General features: G+C 43.4%; 1 long non-coding RNA gene across 4 annotated transcripts in view; it reads left to right on the top strand.

Annotated features, from left to right (window-relative positions):
- The window catches only part of LOC148773564 (uncharacterized), a 135,566-nt gene extending 112,733 nt beyond the window's left edge, over positions 1 to 22,833 (top strand). For 3 of the 4 annotated variants that reach the window (XR_016036676.1, XR_016036680.1, XR_016036679.1), the window contains 3 exons: positions 15,651 to 15,776; positions 19,116 to 19,172; positions 21,921 to 22,833. This is a non-coding gene — a long non-coding RNA (uncharacterized LOC148773564). The remainder of the gene's footprint in view (positions 1 to 15,650; positions 15,777 to 19,115; positions 19,173 to 21,920) is intronic. The other variant, XR_016036677.1, reaches the window with a different exon arrangement.
- The last annotated feature ends 267 nt before the right edge of the window (positions 22,834 to 23,100 follow it).

Raw genomic sequence — 23,100 nt, 5'->3', positions numbered from 1 at the left:
TCTATTTGTACTATAGTTAAAAGCACAAGTCCTGGATCATTCATTCATGGACTGATTCTGTTTTACAAGCACTGGGTTGGACGTGGGGGTATGTCACTTCCCAAACCAGAGCCAGTTCTTCGTGCTCAGTCATTCAGTCATGTCCAACTCTTTGCAACCCCATGGACTGTAGCCTTCCAAGCTCCTCTGTCCATGGGATTTCCCAGGCAAGAGTACAGGAGTGGGTTGTCATTTTCTTCTCCAGGGGATCTTACCCTTCCTGACTCAGAGATGAACCCTACATCTCCTGAATTGGCAGGCAGATTCTTTTCCAACTGCACCACATGGGAAGCCCCCATCTCGAAATATCATCAAGCAGGGGCTTAGGGCCTCAACATATGAACTTTGGGAGGACACAGATACTCAGTCCATAACACCTACTTGATGAGAACATGCAAAAACAGTGATAGAACTGCTTATTATTTATGAGGCATGACTGATCAAAAGCTCTCTCTTGTGTATTACCCTTCTTTGGTGAGATGTCATTTTCGTTGTTGCTGCTGTTGATTTCTTTCTGTTAGATGCCCCTCGACACTGATGTGCCCTTGCTCCCATCTTTTATGTAAGCATGCCCACCCCCCCTTCCATGTTGCTATCTCTTACTAGATGACCAAGTCAAGTTAACAGTCAAAAACTGACCCGAGACACTGATTTCTAGTGTCCTCTAGGACTCTAGTATCTCTGTTAAAAATACGTTTAAGTAACTTACTTGTATCTATATTGATATTGGTTAAATCTCATTGGGGGCACAAATATTTGATGCAGCAGAATTTCATTACAATGAAAGCTCTCTTGATTCCATTGTAATGAGATCAGAAAAAGAGCATATTAACTCTGAAGACTTTGCATAGTGTTTGTATGTTATTGTATAATACCATACGCCTTTGCAACGTCCGTTCATTTACCAAGACAAAAGTAGAAAGCAGAAGAAACATAAATTACCAAAACACTGCTGGGGAGGAGAGAGAAAGCAAGTGTGACTGTAGCGAGCAGAGGAAATAATTCTATAGCCAGTATTGAGGAGTGGGGAGGAGGTGATGATGAAACCAACAAAAAGAGAAAGAGATATTTTGAATCGTTTCAAAAATATACTTTCCATTCTGGAAAATCTGACTTCTCCTTGGTATGCAGATGAGTCTCTCCCCCTGGAGAAACCACCTGTGGCTAGGACACTCCTTGCATTTTCCTTTTATAGAACTACGTTTTTCATAGAGAGCTCAGCAGCAGGATTACTTGGTCCGTCCTCTAATCTCTCTTTCCTCAAATCTGACATGATACTTGGAGTCAGTCTGGGCTGAGCTTGGGGTCTTCTTCCCCAGGCATGGAGCCCATCACCAGCCTCTCCCGGACTGAACAGGGTCATAACCTGCCCCCCGCTTTGACCCCCAGTAAAAGCTGATGCTGAATCAGCTGCAAAGTACAGTGCTTTTGTTTATTTATTAATTTCGACTGTGCTGGGTCTTTCTTGCTGCCCTCGAGTGGCCTTCTCTAGTGTCAGCGAGCTGGGGCTACGCTCTATTGCGGTGCACGGGCTTCTCCTCGCTTTTCTTGTTGCTGTTGCGGAACACAGGCTCTAGGCACTCGGGCTTCAGGAGTTGTGGCACACAGGCTTAGTTGCTCTCAGGCATGTGGGATCTTCCCAGACCAGGGATTGAACCAGTGTCCCTTGCATTGGTGGGTGGATTCTTAACCACTGGACCATCAGGGAAGTCCTGACTTACACTATATATATAGTGTAAATATAGTAAATCCTGAATATTCATTGGAAGGACTGATGCTGAAGCTGAAGGTCCAATACTTTGGCCATCTTATGCGAAGAGCCAACTCATTGGAAAAGACTGATGTGGGAAAGATTGAGGGCAAGAGGAGAACGGGGAGACAGAGGATGAGATGGTTGGATGGCATCACTGGCCTCAATGGACATGGGTTTGACCAAACTCTGGGAGAGAGTGAAGGAGAGGGGAACCTGGCGTGCTGCAGGCCGGGGGTCGCAAAGATCGGACACAATCAATCGACAGCACAGCCTTCTTTGTAGCTGCATGAGGCTGGAGTTACAGATCTGTGTTCCACCAGTTATGAATTTTCACTTTGCAAGCAAGATAACTTAGCCTGTTATTACATACCTGGAATTTGTAGAAATCAAGTTTCCAGTCTTGCATCGCATCTCCAGGCGAGGCGCCCTGCACAGATCTCTACGTGAAGCACAATAACTCTATCCCAGGTAATTTCTCCACCACCCCAAGAATGAGATGCTCCTGATCTATGTGAATTTCTCAAGAGGCAATGAATGGTTCCTCCCAGCAAGTTGTAAATCACTCAGGAGTTAGAGAAGCAGGGAGAAATAGCATTTCCTGTGTACTCCCTGCCTCTCTGAAATGGGCTGATGTGAGGAATCTGTCTTCTCAAGAACACAGTGTGCTTCCTGGCAGCAGGTGGACCAGCTTCCAAAGGGCCCTTTGAAGTAGAAACTAAAATAATGCTTAATGGTCATTCTGCTCCCATGGAAGGGGCGGCAAGTGGTGGGGGGCATAAATCAGAAACACAGCCGGGCTTGGAACTTGGATCACATGAGGCTTTTCTCAATGGTCACAAACTCCATCCTCTTAACAAATAGCAGTTGGATTATTAAGTACTTTTATGGGTCAGTCTAGAGAAAGAGCAGATGTAAAACCGAAACACATGGAACCAGCTAGGTAACAAAAAAGACAAAAAAGGTGGTGGAAATAATTGGTTTCTTAGCACTTCGAGTATTTCACAGCAATGCAGTTACCGTATTTATAAAGGATAAAACACCATTGGGTTTAATGGAGCTGCCTGGGTGTTTATGGTTTACATGATGCAGTTACAGTATGTTCCTTATTCATATGCTTGTTTTAAAATGTATGACCTCTTTATTATAAGTTTTAAATGCAGTGAAATTCTTAGAAAATTCATAAAGTAGAAATTGAGATGGCAGTACATAAAAGGAATTTTGAAATAGTGTTTTCAATTTGAAAAAGTTGAAGTCAAGAGTAAAAGCAGATGCTTTGGGACTGCTCAGCTAGGACTACTGACTTAAGTTTCATCACCCTTGAAAGTTTAGAATCGAAAAGGTAATTTTTCTTTTCACCATTTTCTCTCTTCTCACCAATGAACTTGTAATACTTCTGACTTAGGTTAAAAGAACCACAGGCAAATCTGAGAAGGGTGGCCCCTTGGAAAGTAAATTTGTGTTACTTTTTTCCCCATGAAGCCCTCTTCCTTATGGAAACAAGCTCAATACTTCACTCATTTAGTTAAAATAGTGAAAACTAATGCTTGGTGAAATGGTGAGAAAAGGTACACATGTATGTGTTCTTACTTTCTTTCCCTTAACAAGCTCATTCTCCCAGACTTAGCTTTTTTCCAGCTACAAGTCAATAACCCAGAATTCTGAGAAGGCAAAAAGATACATTATTGATTGTTCAGTTCAGTTCAGTTCAGTCGCTCAGTCATGTCCGACTCTTTGCGACCCCATGAATCACAGCACGCCAGGCCTCCCTGTCCATCACCAACTCCCGGAGTTCACTCAAACTCATGTCCATCGAGTCGGTGATGCCATCCAGCCATCTCATCCTCTGTTGTCCCCGTCTTCTCCCGCCCCCAATCCCTCCCAGCATCAGAGTCTTTTCCAGTAAGTCAACTCGTCGCATGAGGTGGCCAAAGTATTGGAGTTTCAGCTTTAGCATCAGTCCTTCCAATGAACACCCAGGATTGATCTCCTTTAGGATGGACTGGTTGGATCTCCTTTCAGTCCAAGGGACTCTCAAGAGTCTTCTCCAACACCACAGTTCAAAAGCATCGATTCTTCAACATTCAGCTTTCTTCACAGTCCAACTCTCACATCCATACATGACCACGGGAAAAACGATAGCCTTGACTAGACGGACCTTTGTTGGCAAAGTAATGTCTCTGCTTTTTAATATGCTATCTAGGTTGGTCATAACTTTCCTTCCAAGGAGTAAGCGTCTTACTGATTTTTAGTAGGTGATAGATGTGCTTGGTACAAAATTCAAAAGGTATGAAGAATTCAAAGTGAAAATACATCCCCGTCCTCATCCTGTCCTGCAGCTCCAGCCTGCACCCAGGCCAGGGCTGTTCTCTCCCTACTTAGGGATGCCTGGGTGTGTGTGTGTCTGTGCATGTTTACACATGTCCCTGTGTTCACTTAGCACAATAAAGTTTGGCAAATGGTTCACTTCAGTGCGTGTGAAGGATCCTTGCCTTTGTTCACCACATGGATGGACTCTGACTTTGTCGATGGCCATCCAGGTGGTTTTCCACATTTTTATTTCAAGAATGCTGAAAAGTGGTCCACACTCATCATTTCACACTGTGAGAGTCTACTGGGCAGATGCCAGAAGTGAAATCACAGGTCCGTGGGGACACGCATTTTAGATAATGCCAGATTTTTCTCCGTAAAACCTGTACAGTATGCCCCCACCAGCAATGTATGAGAGGACCACCGCCCCCCGCCACTCTCCACCTATTGTATTAGGAAATCTTTTCATCTAAACCAAAAACGATAGGTTTAAAAAAATAGACTTAAGTCTGAGAATGAGCATCTTTGCATATTTCAAGAGCCATTTGTATTCATTTTTCTGTGAATTAATCGTCTAAATTCTGTTCCCATTTTTCTATTTAGTTATGGCTCTTTGGGGCTTTCCAGTTGGCACTAGTGGTAAAGAACCCACCTGTCAATGCAGAAGACATAAGAGATGCGGGTTCGATCCCTGGGTGGGGAAGATCCCCTGGAGGAGGAAATGACAGCCCACTCCAGTATTCTTGCCTGGAGAATCCCATGGACAGAGGAGCCTGGTAGGCTACAGTCCATGGAATTGCAAAGAGTCGGATATGACCTAGTGCCCATGTACATGTGACTCTGTGTGTGTATATACAGGGAAATTAAGCTCTTTAGTGTATTGCAAGTTGGAACTACTTTTTGTTTTCGTTTGTCTTTGAAATTGCTAATGGTACTTTTTATGTTTTTTTAAATATAGTTTTTGGATACGAATATACCAGTCTTTTCCTTTGTGGCTTCCAGTTTTGTATCACAGTTGGGCTTTTCTTTCCTTAAAAAAGAAGTCTACCATTTCTTTATTTTATTGCTTAATGGTTTTCAGTTTGAAAGCATCTCTCCCTTTAACCTCTGTATTTGTGGACTGTGAGAGGTGGAGAAGTAACCTTGACCCTTGTCCTGGCCGTTGATCCAAGTGTCCACAGTTTGTTAACTGAGTGTTCCATCTGTTCCCCCACTGACTTAAATCTCACCTTCATCTTATACTAAATCCCTCTGTGTAGTTTATTTATTTGCATGGATATGCTTGTCTGTTCCTATGTTAGTACTACATTGTTTCAAGTGCTGCAGCTTTATAGTAAGTTTTCAAATCTAAATAGCAGTTAGGCTCTTCTTTGTAAAAAAAATATATTTATTTAGGCTGCTCAGGTCTTACTTGCGGCGTGCAGGTTCTCTAGTTGTGGCCCAAGGGCACGGTAGTTGTGATGGGGGGATTTAGGTGCCCTGAGGCATGTGGGCTCTTAGTTCCCCTCCCAAGGATTGAACCTGAGTCCCCTACATCCCAAGGGGGATTCTTAATCAGAGGACCACCAGGGAAGTCCCAAGGCTCCTCTTAACATTCTTCCAGCTACTCTTGTTTGTTTTTCCCAAATGAACTTCAGAATCAGTTTTTAAATAGTATGAAACCAAAATCCTGTCGTTAATCTTACTGTGCTGTGTGCTTAGTTGCTCAGTCATGTCTGACTCTTTGCAACCCTGTGGGCTGTAGCTTGCCAGGCTCCTTGGGGATCTTCCTGAGCCAGGGATCCAAACTGCATCTCCTACGACGCCTGTATTCACAGGTGGATTCTTTACCCACTGAGCCTAAATTTATGATTTAACTCTGAATGTGCTCCTTTATGAAGTTAAACACAATAAGCCTTTCTCACACTCAAATCATTCCTGTCCCTTGATAGCATTTCTGGTTTCCATCATGTAGAAATTGTACCCTTCTTATGAAGTTTATTCCTAAACATTTCATCATTTTTGTTGCTACAACAAGTGGATTCATTTCTTTCTTGATACCTTGGAGCTAGTGTTGATTGTGTATAAAAGCTGTCAATTTCTGTACAGCAATTTTGACTTTGTGTTCAAATCAAATTCTCATCTATATGTAATTTTTTCATGTAATTGCTTTCCAGGTAAATAAATGGGTCATCTACAAATAATTATCATTTTACCTATTAAAAGCTGTTTGTTTTTTCTGATTTTCCCCAAACTGACCAGCTTAGCAACTTTTGGACAATAGAGTAAGCCTTCTCCCTGGCAAGTAGGAAGGGGGTCTCTCTGAAACCACAGACCCCCCCCCATCTTCTGGGGGACCAACACAGACCTCTGCTTCTATCTTAATTTTGTTTGGCTAGTCTCTTACTGGGCTTCCCAGGTGGTAAAGGACCTGCCTGCCAACGCAGGAGGCTTAAAAGATGTGAATTTGATCCCTGGGTCAGGAAGATCCCCTGGAGAAGCACATGGCAACCCCCTCCAGTATTCTTTCCTGGAGAATCCCACAGACAGAGGAAGCTGGTGGGCTATGGTCCATAGGGTCACAAAGAGTCGGTCAGGACTGAGGCCACTTAGCAGCAGCAGTACTCTCTTACTGAAAGAGATTAGAGTAATTCATTTCTCTTGTTTATTGAACAGTGGGATGGGAGCTGGTCACAGCTTTTGTGGTTTATTTAAACATTTACTTTATTGGTTTCCTTATAAATCCCAATTAACATGCAGTAGCCTGGAGAATCCCAGGGATGGGGGAGCCTGGTGGGCTTCTGTCTATGGGGTCACACAGAGTCGGACACGACTGAAGTGACTTAGCAGCAGCAGCAGCAGCTTTAAGTTATTGGAGAAGGAAATGGCAACCCACTTCAGTATTCTTGCCTGGAGAATCCCAGGGATGGGGGAGCCTGGTGGGCTGCCGTCTATGGGGTCGCACGGAGTCGGACACGACTGAAGCGACTTAGCAGCAGCAGCAGCTTTAAGTTACCTAGATGGATGGCTATTACACTGAGCAGTCTCATTATCTGGAAATTAGTAACCTTGGGAGGAGTCAGGGCCCTTCCCCCTTGCGCCTTCTCCAGGCAGCTCCAGCATCTGGGTCTCCCCAGTCTCACCAGGGGGAACCTCAGCCTTGCACTGCAGGGCATACAGGGCAGTTAAGATCCTGGCCTGAGAGACCATTGATAAGCTTACCTGGATGGCAGTTGAATTTATCAGAAGGTGAGGAAAATTAATGCAAAAGTTACGGATGTCATCTTAGCTCAGAACTCAGCTGGTTGTGCAACCCTGGCAAATCGTGTAACCTCTCTGCTGTGATATTTTCAGTCTGGGGATGTGACTATTATTAAATATTCAGTTAACTGATATTTAACACCAGTTAATAATCTTCATTAAAAGTATTCATTCATAGTGGATACTCATCCTGTACTTACATTTGTCATTGCACTCTACTGTCTTTATTAGGAGACCTCACTTAACAGCCCTGTGTGTTGCTGTTAGTACTCACTGTGGTTACTGCGATCCCATGTGGCATTTTAGATAAGGAAGTGGGTTGGGCTTTGGGGCTTCTCCCTTGCTGCTTCAGCAGATTGAAGGAGCAGCTGGGCTGAGAACCGGCAGCCGTAGGTTTTAATCAGCTGCTGCCTCGAGCTCAGCATCACTGCACTGGGTGGCCTCCCTGCATAGTCCTGTCTACCATCTAATCAGAAAGCGGATAAGGACGGACCTTCACCTCTTGCCAAAGTCACTGCAAGTTGGGAGATGTTAAATCACATAAATCAAAGTAGACCTCCTAGGGATAAGACATTGGCATTGAAAAGCGTTGTGCAGGTGTATGAAATATTTTAATGAAAGAAAGTAAGCCCTACTTGAAATCATATTAATAGTCAAAGGGAACAGTCACCGAGATTTCCTTTAAATTATAGATGACAAGTCATTTCCTTTCCTCTAATCAAGTACACCACTGTTGGTCTCTTGTTCCAGCTGTACTTTTATCACGGTGGGCTATCTTTACATCCCTGTGTAAAACTAGAAAAGGGTCAATAGAAGGAAAAGCCACATTTAAGAAGTCGGTAACTCTGTGTGGAGTCTGAGAACTCACTGGGTTCTTCTTTGTCTGTGACTGACATCGTTTAAGTGATGCGACGTAATGAGCAGTCATCATCCTACCAGACGTCAGACATAGGAGAGGCAAAATATCCACCAACGCTTTTATTTTTTTCTTTTATTAATTTATTTTGGCTGCTTTATGGCACACAGACTTCTCTAGTTGTGGTGTGAGGGCTTACTTACCCCTCGGCATGTGGGATCTTGGCTTCCCAGGTGGTGCTAGTGGTAAAGAACCAGCCTGTCGATGCAGGAGACATGAGAGACCTGGGTTCGATCCCTGGGTCAGGACAATCCCCTGGAGGAGGGCATGGCAAGCTGCTCTAGTATTTTTTTCTTAGAGAATCCCATGGACAGAGAAGCCTGGTGGGCTATGTTCCATGGGGGTCTCAAAGAATTGGACTTGACTTAGTGATTAAACAACAAGAGTACAATAGAATTTTTTTTTCTTCTCATAAACATTATTTTTTTTAATCTGTTTCTCTTTGTCTGGAAGGTAAGTTCCCTAAAGGCAGGAATCTTTTATTCTATCCCTAGATGTGTCCCAGGCATTATGTCAGGTCCCAAAAAATAGTAGGTATTACATCAACAACTGTTGGATGAGTGAATGGACAAATTAATGAAGTCACTGTATGCAGCCAGTATTGACTTCTTTGAAGCTCAGCAGAGCTTCCTATTTCATAAAGAAAGTGGTTGGGGGGGCATATTAAATTTAGGGTTGAGCTATGTGGTTTTTTTTTTTTTATTATATATGGATGGAGGAGCCTGGTGGGCTGAGGTCCGTAGGGTCACAAAGAGTTGGACATGACTAAAGTGACTAAGCATGCATGCACATGTGGGATCTTAGTTCCCCAAACAGGAATCTAACACTCCCCTGCATTGGAAGGTGGATTGTTAACCATCAGGGAAGTCCCTCCGTCAACACTTTAAAATATGGAAACCGATGAGTGTGTGAAACTGTGCATAGTTAAGGTTTAGAAAAGCAAAAGAGTGAACACTTTTTGACATGGGAGAAACTGGAGTATATGCTTATACAAATGGTTTAATAAGACATCAATAGTATGAAAAGATTCAGGCTTGTCTTGAGGTTACGACTCGTTTGGAAAGACCAGATGAAGCTTGGTTTCCGAGAGAGGGTGAGGGCTGCAGAATGCAGTCAGGGCCAGTGGAGGACACAGCCGTGTCTGCATTCAGAGACCCCCCAGGTGAGGCAGAAATGTGTTTTTTCTTCACCAGGGAGCATCCTTTAGAGTGTATCTCTTTGTCCTTTTTACCAGACGATCAATGCCATGGGTATCTTGTGGATCTTATCTAAGCATTCTAGTTCTGAAACATCATTCTTCCACAGTTTTGTTTTGTTTCTTACCATAACTGAACTAGAATCCGTGTTTTATGATGCCCTCCACAGACCTGTGAGTTTGCAGAGGCCTTTGGAGGAACCCCACAAATATGATCGCCCCAAGGAAGAGAGAGGTGTTGATGGGTTGTCATGAGTAAACAGGGAAAAGAAAAGAAGCTCCCCTGAAAAAAGGGCTAGAAATTATTTTTAACACCCTCTGTGATTATTTAGCTAAATGTGGGAGGCGTACCAAACTTTATTTTCAAGTATGTGACCTTTTCACAATCATAAGCTGTGCCCTGGAATGTGCCAGAGTGTGCAGTAGTTTTAATTAGCCTCCCTATCATATAAAACCAGCAACCAAACTGAATATTAGGCTGTGTTTTTTTTTAATACGCATCGATTTGAGTAATTAGAAAAAGAAAAGAATTGCAAGGAATGTTCTTCAACTGAGTTTATGCTGGCTTTTTAAATTTTAACTAGAGCAGGGCAAAAAGAAAAAGTAAATGACACTATATGGTTTCACTTCGTACCTTAGAGAAATGAATGTGGCCAGTTCTAGTTAATTAGCAGAGGCACATTTGTGTCATGGTACAGTTCGGCCTGTGTACCTTATATGGGAAAGATAGGTGACTTGTGTTATTTTTCTCTGTGGGTTTTGGGGACTATGATTTAGCAAGGCAACATCCTAGAATACATTAGAAAATAACAGTGACAGATCCATCTTGTATTTTGTGCCCTGAAAAGCTGTTAATGTAGATGTAAATGCTGTGCTTATAATATAAAAATGCTTGGGAATTACTGGCCCCTTAGCCAGGGCTTGTGAGAGGAGAGAGCAAGACAGTGAAAATCAGGTTTCCCCCAACTTGACTGCGATGACTAACCCTCTATAAAGGATGCATAGACAGGCCCCCATTTGAAGGAATTCCATAGGTGACCATCCAACTTCACAGTAAATCACGGCAGTTGTGAACATTGCAGAAGAACACTGTCTAATAAGAAATAGGGAGAGCTTATAGTAAAGTAGGAGCAATTATCCATTTTATGGGATATAGGACTTCCCTGGTGGTCCAATGGCTAAGATTCTGAGATCCCAATGCATGGGGCCTGGGTTCGATTTTTGGTCAGGCAACTAGACCCAGCACAGCCAAATAAATAAATATTTTAGAAAAAGAAAAATGAATTTACTATAACACCTCACTGACAAAACTGTAGGGAGAATTAAATGTAAGACTTAAATGGCACATACCAAGCATGGCACATAATAGGTTCCCGTTGGGTAGTAGGTATTTTATAATTGGAATGAATTTAAACGTGTTTATTCAATGCTTTGGAGAAGGCAATGGCACCCTACTCCAGTACTCTTGCCTGGAAAATCCCATGGATGGAGGAGCCTGGTAGGCTGCAGTCCTTAGGGTCGCTAAGAGTCAGACACGACTGAGCAACTTCACTTTCACTTTTCACTTTCATGCATTGGAGAAGGAAACGGCAACCCACTCCAGTGTTCTTGCCTGGAGAATCCCAGGGACGGGGGAGCCTGGTGGGCTGCCGTCTATGGAGTCGCACAGAGTTGGACACGACTGAAGTGACTTAGCAGCAGCAGCAGCAGCAGCATTCAATGCTTCTTGAATGACCACACCTGAAAACAAACGAGGAACAAAGAATCCATTTCTTGAATGTGACTAAAATAACAACTTTGGCCTGGGTCTACGAGGAGGAAGTCTCTGGACTATGGCTTCATATATAATTTATCATTTGTCTCCATTAAGCCATAATAAATTATAAAGAACCAGAGGCGCAGGCTTTGTACTAGAAACCTCCTCTGAACACAACCTGAGGGAACTATTTGTACTTCTACCCCCTTCCTGCAGAGAATCATTTGCTATTAATAACATGGGACTGTCTTTATTTGTCCACAATTTCAATTCTTATTGAAATTTTATGTGAAATATCACATAAAAGCTGCCCTTTCCTGCACTCGGCCTCTCCAGCCTGGGATACTTAGGGACACTTGAAAAGTATAAAATCCGTGACTGTCTGTACAACAGCAGAGATGTATTTAAGACACAGGCTTTGAGATACGTGTGTGCTGTATGCTCAGGCACTTAGACGTGTCTGACTCTTTGTGACCCCATGGACTGTGGCCTACGAGGCTCTTCTGTCCATGGAATTTTTCAGGCAAGAAAAATGGAGAGGGTTGCCACTTCCTATTCCGAGGGATCTTCCTGACCTTGGGATCAAGCCTGCCTGTCTTGCATCTCATAGTTCTGGTCAGAAATTATATCAGTAATGTGTATGTGAGTGTCTGTGTGTGCCCACGTGTATGCGCTCCGTTGCGTCCAACTCTTTGTGACCCCATGGACTGTTGCCCACCAGGCTCTAGGCAAGAACACTGGAGTGGGTTGCCATTTCCTTCTCCAGGGGATCTTCCTAACCCACAGATCAAACCCGTGTCTCCTACACTGGCAGACGGATTCTTTCCCGATGAGCCACTGGAGAAGCCCCATGTACTAATCATAGCCACGACTTGTTGGCATTCTGAAAATGAAGCGGAAGTGGATGGCAGAAATTTCATCTTATCTCTTAGGATTAAAGTGTTCAGATAATTTAGATAATCAACAACATAAAGAATACCCTTTCCGGACTCACCTCTTCTCCATGTGTTACATTTTATTTCCTTGGTAGAAGAGCTGTGTCCTTTATGTTGTTGGTGATCTAAAGTAACTGGGCACTTCAATCCTAAGAGATGATATGAAATTTCTGCCACCCACTTCCACATCACTTTCAGAATGCCAACGAGTTGATTGCATTTAGTTTGGGGTCCCTGAGAAAAGGTTAAATATTAATTAACTTGCATAGCTTTAGGCAACATTGCCAGAACCCTGCAGCCCTCTCTTTTTAGCACTGCTAATCAGAATCTTTGCTGTTATTTTCTAAAACTTAACTCTTTTAGAGTCTGGGCATACCACTGGTTTGCGTGCATGCTCAGTCACTTCAATCCTATCCAACTCTTTTTGAGTCCGTGGACTGTAGCCCACCAGGCTCCTCTGTCCATGGGATTATCCAGGCAAGAATACTAGAGTGGGTTGCTATTTCCTTCTCCAGGGGAATCTTCTCGACCCAGGGATCAAACCCAAGTCTCTTGTGTCTCCTGTATTGCTGGTGGATTGTTTACCACTTCACCTCCTGAGATTAGCCAGTTACCTAAGAATCAGTGTTCCTGATGAGAAGTGGTTTGTTTACAGCACATAAAAGTTCCAGTTTGCCCTCAGAATTCAGGGTGGGGAGGAAACGGTTGGGCTTTCTCCTGTTTCAGTGGTTTCTATGAATCACATTTCATGCTCACAACACATGAAACATCTCTTCTCACTTTTATATGTAACAGATGCCACTGGATACTATGGTAAATGTGTGTGTGCGTGTGTGTGTGTGTGTGTGCACTCAGTTGTGTTTGACTCTTTGCAACTCCATGGACTGTAACCCACAGGCTCCCCTGTCCATGGGTTTCCCCAGGCTAGATTACTGGAGTGGGTTGCCGTTTCCTTCTCTAGGGGATCTTCCTGACCCGGGGATCAAACCTCTGTCTCCTCCTGCAGGCAGAGTCTTTACCACTAGCGCCACCTGGGAAGCTCCATCCGTTCCGTCGCTCAGTTGTGTCCAACTCTTTGTGACCCCGTGGACTGTAGCCTACCAGGCTTCTCCGTCCATGGGATTCTCCAGGCAAGAATACTGGAGTGGGTTACCGTTTCCTTCTCCAGGGGATCTTCCCGACCCAGGGATCGAACCCGGGTCTCCTGCATTGGAGGCAGACGCTTTAACCTCTGAGCCACCAGGGAAGCTCCATAGTCAATGGTAATCGCCATGCTAGAATTCACCACTATTGTGTATCAGGACTTTGGTTTGGATGATCATGGAAAGAGGACCTGGATGTGATTCTTCAGAGACTCCCATGGTTCTGTGTGGCCTGTGCTGTGGTCCTCACTCTTCTCTACATCAGAATCTCCTATGTAACCTTTTACTAAATGCATGTACTCAGGTCCCACCCAAGCGATTATAACTTAGATATTCTGGAAATGGAGCCAGGTCCCTCCAATTCAGGGGACCTGAGGGACTGAACAGGTCGCAGTAAGGATCTCTGGTGGCCCATGGATGGGAAGGTGGGGGGAGAAAGGAATGGGGCAGGGGTGGGACAGGAGGACGAGTCTACAGAGTAAATGTGTGGAGACCATGAGGGGCTGCACGTGCAAAACGTTCTCACATCCTCACCGTGGATCAAAGGAGAAAAGCGGTTCATCCCGTTGATTTCTGGCAAAACTGACATCAAAAACAAACACTTGTGTACGTTTTCAAGATGTATTTTCTATGGCAAGGGCATGACACCCGCAATTCTTCTTTATGACCCTTGTGACAGCTTGCCTTGTCCTGGGAGGCTTTTGTTCTCCTCCCTGATCTTTTTTTCATTGACAGGCAAATAAATATAACTTTAAATTTCCCAGAGCACTCACTGTGGCCCTGCCAGACAGTCCTTCAGGGTAGCCGTTCCTTAACCCTTCATCCTAATTCTTCGACCATCTTTACATCATATTTCCGCTTCCCTGTGATCTGTGCCCAGTTTACAAAGCACACACCTGAACTAGCCCCAGAAGTGTCCAGGCAGCGCTTGGGAGTAGTGACCACAAATCCTGTTTTCAAGGAAAACTGGGTTTTAATGTGCTTCGGGCCAAAGGACGAAAGAAAAGTTTTCTGTCCAGCAGTAAAGCCTACTGTTGATGGGAGTCAGAAAGGTGGTCAGGCCATTGTTGAAACCAGAGGTGATGGTTTTTCCTTGACTTAAAAAATATCCCTTGAACGATTCTTCATCCCCCAGTCATTCCGTTCTTTGTACCTCGTGTTTGTGTTATCGCAGGAATTGTGAACATGGGAGCGTTGTTCAGCCTCTGTCCTCTGTGTCCAAGAGGTCACTTGCATTTCTCGAAGCCACTGCATTTATGTTGTGCCTGTCAATGGTTCCGAGCTCTTGCTCTTTGGAGATGGTTGGGGGGAGCTCCCAAGGATTTGGTAAATTCCTACTTTCATGAGGGAAAATCAATGGGGAGTGGGGTGGGTTGAATAGTGCTGAGAAATTGATGCTTTTAAATTGTGGTGCTGGAGAAGACTCTTGAGAGTCCCTTGGACAGCAGAGAGATCAAACCAATCAATCCTAAATGAAATCAATGCTGAATATTCATTGGAAAGGCTGATGCTGAAGGTAAAGCTCCAAAACTTTGGCCACCTGATGCAAAGAGCCTACTCATTAGAAGATACCATGATGCTGGGAAAGACGGAAGGCAGGAGGAGAAGGGGACAACAGAGGATGAGATGGTTATGGCATCACGGACTCAATGGTTGTGAGTCTGAGCAAACTCCCAGAGATAGTGACGGACAGGGAAGCCTGATGTGCTGCAGTTCATGGGGTTGAAAAGAGTTGGAGATGACAGCAACTGAACAACAAGGAAGTGGAAAGGCCTTGGTGACCTGGGAACATGGGACTGGATTAAACACCCATTCAGATGTGGATTAGTCAGAACACAACCAAATCTACGTCTCCGCACACTGACTTGTCACTTGGCCCTCTTGGAATGTTCACTCCAAGTCTGCTTGTCAGGTACCTGCCAGCAGAACCTTGACCTCACCAGCAAATTCTGCCATTATTTTGAAAAGACAAGAGAATCTGCTTCTACCTCTTGGTCTTTTTTAAAATGTTTACATCTTTCTCGATATGCTGTCAGGGTTGACAGACTAAATGAGGACTTGTCACATGCCACTTTAGCTTGTCTGTGTGTATTTTCAGCCCCCATTAAAAACACAGATAGTAGTAATTAAGTCTTCTTTAGAAACCATCCCTCAGTGGTGATGTGCTTTTCGGTTCCTTCAATGAGACACTGTACCTTGATAAATCACTCCATTGGCAGCAGCAACAACAACAGAACCTGAATAATTGTAAACCCTTCCTTAGCTAATACTTAGCAAAGTCATTATTCAGTGCAGTTTCCTCATGCCAGAATAAGGAGCCTTACATGAGTAAATTTTCAGAAACCCTCCTTCATCCTTTTCTTTCAGGAAGAGTCGCTGGTCACTCAAGAAATGAGTCAGAAGTGATGGCGCCTCAGAGAAATGGCCTTGTTGCCTAGGGCCTCCCCTCCTGATATTCATCAAGTTTGGACCAGTCCTGAGGCCCTGTTGAGTGTAAGTACCAAGAGAAGATGCTAAAAATCCCTTTGTTATGAAAAAGTTTCCATTTACTTTATTTCCATTTTGCTTTAAAAAAAAAATAGAATTAAGCATTTACCAAACACAGTAGAAAAGCTTTTGTATACGTGTGTGTGTGTGTTAGTCCCTCAGTCGTGTCTGACTCTGCAACCCCATGGACTGTAGCCCGCCAGGCTCCTCTGTCCATAGGATTCTCCAGGCCAGAATACTGGAATAGGTTGCCATGCCATCCTCCAGGGGATCTTCCCAACCCAGAGATCAAACCCGGGTCTCCTGTATTGCAGGCAGATGCTTTACCATACATATATATATATATATGTAAATAGTATGTTTGTGTGTTAGTCGCTCAGTCGTGTCTGACTGTTTGCAACCCCACAGACTGTAGCCCACTAGGCTCCTCTGTTCATGGGATTCTCCAGGCAAGAATACTGAATGGCTTGCCATCCCTTTCTCCAAAGGATCTTCTGAACCCAGGGATCAAACCCTGGTCTCCTGCATTGCAGGCAGATTCTTTACTGTTTGAGCTACAGGGAAGTCCTTTACTATAATATAAATATTTTAGAAAACTGATGAATTTTAAATCTGAGTGCTGAACAAAATTGATGCTTTTGAACTGTGGTGTTGGAGAAGACTCTTGAGAGTCCCTTGGACTGCAAGGAGATCCAACCAGTCCATCCTAAAGGAGATCAGTCCTGAGTGTTCATTGGAAGGACTGATGCTGAAGCTGAAACTCCAATACTTTGACCACCTGATGCGAAGAACTGACTCATTGGAAAAGACCCTGAGCTGGAAAAGATCGAAGGCGGGAGGAGAAGGGGACAACGAGATGGTTGGATGGCATCCCTGACTCAATGGACATAAGTTTGGGTAAACTCTGGGAATTGGTGATGGACAGGGAGGCCTGCCATGCTGCAGTCCACGGGGTCGCAAAGAGTTGGACATAACTGAGGGACTGAACTGAACTAAAAAAATTTATGATATTTTGATTCCACTTGTTTGACTTAGTATGAATAGAATCCTGTATCTCTAATTTATATTCACTCAAAAATTTTATATAGTTCCATGTATTTTGGCATCTAGTATTACTGCTAAAAGTCTAGAAAGTTTATTATCTTAGAAATTTAAAAAAAAAATTGAATGAGGCTTGAAACTTCTAATCCGATTCTGAGAATATAAAGAAATATTATATTGTTAAAAAAAAAAAGGAAATGTGATCCAGTATTATTAACTAAAGTACAGATTTTGTTCAAATCTCAAAAAATTGCTTAGAATTATTCAGGGAAAAAATATTATATTATGTAAATAAAAGGAGACAGATGGGTTAAAGGGAGAAAAGACTATTTCCATTTTAGCTCAGCTTTGGAAATCTAGGCCAACACTGATAAAAATTGAAGAAACACAGATTGAAACCAGATCTGTCTCACCAGAGAAACCAGTGCCACGTGAAGGCTCCCGCTCGGGTGACTCTGGCTGGAGAAAACCACCCACCCTGGCTTCAGAGACCTTGCTCTCCTACTGGACTTCTCCAGATTTGATTTTTGTTTTTTTTAATGATTCAAGTCATCACCAATCAGAATGAATCACAAGTGATTTTTTACGTGACATTTGGAGGATGTTTCAAAAGCAGAAAGCAGAGCCACCGGACTCTTCCCCCTCAGCCTGTATTTCTTGTTAGATTAGCAGCATTTTAAAACCCAAACCTTCACTTGCTGACATTTTCATTAGCGCTTATTCCATGTTCTGGCTTTTAAATTTTAATGCCTGTCTTATAAAGAAGGAGAGAGTGGAGGCTTCCTAATCAGAAATGTATTTCTTTCAATTTACCGTCTTCCAAAAAAAAGGAAAGAACCCCTTGTTGAATAGTCACGACCAGGATGTAAAGAGTCGTGGGGAAACACGATAAGGTGGAGACAAACACTGACTCTGTATCTGAGGTGCCACTGAGTCAGACGTGCGATCCTTCTGTACACTCTCCTCCCTTGAATATGTGACAGATGTAACTCCACTGTCTTCCGGGGTTTTTTTTTTTTTTATTGTGATAAAATATACATAACACAAAAGTTACCATTTTGCCCATTTTTAAGTACCCAGTTCGGTGTCATTAAATGAATTGACATTGTATGCAAACCTCACCACTTTCCACCTCCAAACTGGAGCCCTGTCCTTTTTGACTAGGAACTCCCACCTCACCACCCCCAAGCCCAGGTCATCACTGCTCTACTCTGTCTCTGCGTATTTGACTGTTCTAGGTATTTCATATAAATAGAGTCATACAATATTTATCCTTTTGTGTCTGGCTTATTTCACTTAGCATAATGTCTTCAAGGTTTATCCCTGTTGCAGTACGTATCAGAATTTCATTCCTTTCTAAGGCTAAATAAATTTCCACTGTATGCATCTACCACATTTTTGTTTATTCACCTTCCATCAGTGGGCACTGAAGTTCATGTCATTTTTGGACAGAGATCATTTCCCTGCTTCTTTTCCAACTGAGATGCCTTCCTGCGCGTTAGGAAATGTTCCCTCCTCTTCAGTTTTGCGGAAAAATCTGAGAAGCATTTGGGCTTCACTGGTGGCTCAGATGGGAGAGAATCTGCCTGCCAGTGCAAGAACCACAGGAGACCTGGGTTCAGTCCCTGGGTTGGGAAGATCCCCTGGAGAAGGAATGGCTACCCACTCCAGTATTCTGGCCTGGAGAATCCCATGGACAGAGGAGCCTGGCCGGCTACAGTCCATGGGATTACAAAGAGTCGGACACGACTGAGCAACTGACACTTTCACTTTTGAGAAGAATTTATGTAAGTTCTTTCAGTGTTTGGTAGAATTCACCCATGGAGCCATCTGGTCCAAGGATTTTTTTGTCAAGGAGTTTTTGGTTCCTGGTTCAATGTTCTTCCTAATTATAGATCTATTCAGATTCTCCATTTCTTCATGATTCACTCTTGGTAGGTTTTGTGTTTCTAAGAATGTGTTCACTGCATCTGTGTTAATTTGTGGGCATACAAGGGCATATAGCTGTTCATAGTGGTCTTTTTTATTTCTGTAGAGTTGCTAGTAATTCACCCACTTTCATTTCTGATTTCAATAAGTTGAGTCTTCTCTTTCTCAGTTAATCTTTTTGATTTTGTTAATTTTTCAAGAAAAAAACAACTCTTGCTTTTGTTGTCTTTATTGTTTTCTCTATTCCGTTAATCTCCACTCTACTGTTTATTATTTCCTTCCTTCTGCTAGCTCTTAGTTTTCCTTCTTTTTCTAGATCCTTAAACTGTGAAGGCAGATTGTTGATTTGAGTTCTTTTTTCTTTTTTTGATGCAGCATTTACAGCCATAAATTTTCCTCAGGGCACTTTTTCATGGACTCCCCTAAGTTTTGGTATGTTGTGTTTTAAATTTATATCTATATCTTTAAGGGACAAATACTTGTATTTTCTAATTTTCTTTCTGATTTCCTCTTTGACTCATTGATTAAGAGTTTGTCATTTAATTTCTACAAATTTGTGAATTTTCCAGATTTCCTGCTGGTACTGACTTCCAGTTTTATCCTGTCATAGTCAACAAAGATTCTTTGTCTGATCCATATGTTTTAAAATGTATTAAGACTTGATTTGTGGCCTGGCATAAGGTTTGTCTTAGAAAATGTCCCATGTGAAGTTGAGAAGAATGTGTATTCTGTTGTTGGGTATACGATTCCATATGGTTTCTGTTAGATCTAGTTAGGTTATGGTTCCAGTCCTCTATTTCTTTACTTATCTTCATGTCTGGTTCTTCTGTCTATTGAATTATGTGTTCAATTTTTAATACTTTTACCATGCAGAGCTCTGAGTTCGTTTCTGGAGCCCTGGTAGTTTTCCTTGTTCTTTCTTTCCTGCAGTGGATAGTGTTCTGGGAGAGAGGGTGGGATAAACAACCTTCTTACTTGCTACATTGCAAGAAGATCAAACCAGTCAATCCTAAAGGTAATTAACCCTGAATATTCATTGGAAGGAAGAACTGATACTAAAGCTGAGGCTCCAGTACTTTGATCACCTTATTCGTACAGTTGACTCATTGGAAAAGACCCTGATGCTGGGGAAAATTGAGGGCAGGAGGAGAAGGGGACGACAGAGGATGAGGTGGTTGGATGGCATCACCAACACAATGGACGTGAACCTGAGCAAACTCCAGGAGATGGTGAAGGAAGGGAGGCCTGGTGTGCTGTAGTCCATGGGGTCACAGAGAGTTGGACACGACTTAGCAACTAAACAACAATCCTTAAATACCTGGCTCCCAAAAGGCGAAGGGGAGAATGAAGGGAAAACAATTTCAAGGCACTCTGAAATACCCTAAAAGCCACTTCAGCCAGCAGGGGTTGCAGCAACAGCATCTGGCTCCTTTGTGCCCACAGCTCCATAGTCAGCCACCAGAACACCAAGCCCTGGCATCTGGGGGACAAGGTCCTGGCTGTCCAGCCTGTGCATCCTGCAAGTCACACGCAAACTGCTCCAGGAACATGGGTACAGCTTCCGGCCAGGGGGCTGAGGGCAGGGCCCGGGTAGCCACCACTGCGCTGAGAGCCAGTGGTGACCAAAATTAACTGTGACTTATCTCCCAAGCCTCCCGGGGAAGCTGCACGCCTTCAAATAGACTCCAGGTTCCAAAATAGTTGCATCAGACAGTTTCCGCCAGTGCCGTCGCTGTCTAGAGAGGAAGCAGATTCCTGGCACTTCCTACTCACCATCCTCTCTGCCGTCCCCAGGCTCTGCTGCTGAAGGTCTGGGGAGAGAGTGGAGGCTTTCCTGACTGCCCACACGGGTGTTTATCTCTAGATGACGTTAGCTTTACCAAGATACACCCCAATTCTGGATTCTCATTCACCTGATGGCCCTTGCAATTATAGATTTAAGTATCTTTGAGCTTATAGATACAAAATGTGCAGGAGAATGGGTAGCTTTTATTGTATGTGTGTTAGTTGCTCAGTCTTTTCCAACTCTTTGTGACTCCACAAACTGTAGCCCATCAGGCTCCACTGTCCATGGGGATTCTCCAGGCCAGAATATTGGAGTGGGTGGCCATGCCCTCTCCAGGGGATCTTCCCAACCCAGGGATCCACCCCAAGTCTCCCACATTGCAGACAGATTTTTTTAATAATCTGAGTCACAAGGGAAGGCTTTACTGTGTGTGTGTGTATATGTATACATGTGTGTGTATATATATATAGTTTGTTTGTTTGTTTAATTGTTTTGCTTTTTTCTCAGAGACACTATCTATGCATTTGCTGGATCTCCTTCTCTAATCTTTTCTTAAAAATTCTTTTTTTTTAATTTCAACTGTATTTTGCTGGGATTTTTCATTCTTATCTTTTGTGTCCCTTGCTCAGTGTTCAGCAAGGTCTGTTCTCCCTTTCTGCTTCCTCCAGTTTCATCTTCATTCCTGTTAAGGTTTTATTTTTCCTTCTACTTATTTCATGTGTGTGTGTCTGTTCTGCCTCTCTTTCTGTTAACTTGTTATCTCTTCCTCAAATGATTGCTTTTCTACTTTGTATAGAAATGGCCAAATTCTGAGTTTCTCTTGAGGAAGACCATCATGTAAATAACTTTTCAGAATCAGCTCATCTGAAAAATGTTGAGTTGTTTAGAGGACGAGTTTTGGATTTGGCCTCCAGCGTTCATGCCTCATGACGGGAAGGCTAGAGGCAGGTGGAACACACCGTGGTGGGAAGTTGGGATTTAATCAAATTCGGGGAGCCCACCACTGCTTTATTTTAAAGCCCTTGATTGCATCTCTGCCTTGCACATCCCAGCGTGGTGTGGCTGCCCCTGCAGAAAGCACAGATGGTGACTGTCAGACCCATGCATCAAACCCATGGCCCTCCTGGAGGCAGCTGTGTCCTCCGGCTGGCATCCTGAATGTAGCTATTTTCCAACCATTTTGAAAATTAGCCTTAAATATACTTTTGAAAAAAAAAACAAACACATTTCCGGATGCACCTTCTTCTGCTCCTAACAAAGTCTCAGTAAATCAGAATAATGAAAGGGAACCTTATCTCTATTTGAGGGGAAAAAAACTGAGTTGTGGGCCATTTATAAAAGCAGATAAAGATGTGACATCTTCATGGATGACATGATCATGATTATTTTTACAGGGAAGAGAAAATGAAGAGATTCACAGCAATTCCAGAGAGCTGAATGCTGGCCAGTGGACACAAGTGTAAGGAGACAGTTTTACTCCAGCCTAAGGAAAGTCTTCCCTGGTGGCTCAAATGGTAAAGAATATGCCTGCAGCGCAGGAAACCCGGGTTTGACCCCTGAGTCGGGAAGAACCTCTGGAGAGGGTATGGCTTCCCACTCCAGTATTCTTGTCTGGAGAAGTCCACGGACAGCAGAGCCCGGCAGTCAACAGTCCAAGGAGTTGCAAACAGTCGGACACAACTGAGCAACTTTTACTTACAGATATTTAGAAAAAAATTGTTAACTTAAAACAATGAGTAACATGGACATTACAAGTGCCATGTAAATATCATCACTGACTCAAAGGACATGACTTTGAGCAAACTCCAGGAGAAAGTGAAGGACAGGGAGACCTGGTATGCTGCAGTCCATGGGGTCGCAGTCAGACACAACGGAATGACTGAACAGCAGCAACTGTCTGTTGAAGATGAATAAAGGAAATATGTCCTAAGGTGTCTGAGAGACGCCAGAGATCTTTCCTGAGGGCCTCTTCTCCACTAAGCAGTAAACAAGGTGGACATGGGTGCCGCCTGCACACGTCTCAGATCTCTGGCTGGAGAAGGAGTCAGGCAGGTACCCAGCGTGGCCTGGAGAGGACTGCGGGCACGGGGACTCACGGCAGGGGCTCCCATGGCATCTGGTACCTGGGGGCCTGGGCTGGACGATTCCCACCCTGATCCCCACTTCTGCAGGCACTCAGACTCCGCTGATTTCATCCGGAGCCGTGGTTCATTACAGCCCCCGACTCACACATTCACTCATTCACTTATCTTTACTAACAGGTAAGAATCTAGAGCTTCTGAGTACAAAAGCATATATATTTCTAAATTGCCCAATAAAAGCTTTATTCAGTTAGAAGTGTATGTTCAGTTTTTTCATTTGTTGCAAATTCCATTCTTGTGCTCTCTGAATAAAACGTTGGAGGAGAACACAGAATTTATTCAAGTCGTGTCCTTGAAGGAAGTAATAGTGTCCTCACAACTCCCCTTTTCATTATTTTTACCCCACAGGTTGAAATAAGCACAGGAGCTGTATAATGATGGCGAAGATTATAATGCATAATTCTGTGTGTTTTTGTTTGAAGGATCTCGCAGT

Source organism: Moschus berezovskii, chromosome 28, assembly GCF_049115385.1.
Source record: "Moschus berezovskii isolate FMDL1 chromosome 28, NW_MosBer_1.0, whole genome shotgun sequence".
NCBI classification, from domain to species: Eukaryota; Metazoa; Chordata; class Mammalia; order Artiodactyla; family Moschidae; genus Moschus; species Moschus berezovskii.
Note: the sequence above shows the minus strand (reverse complement) of the source record. Positions and strands in the feature narration are given on the sequence as shown.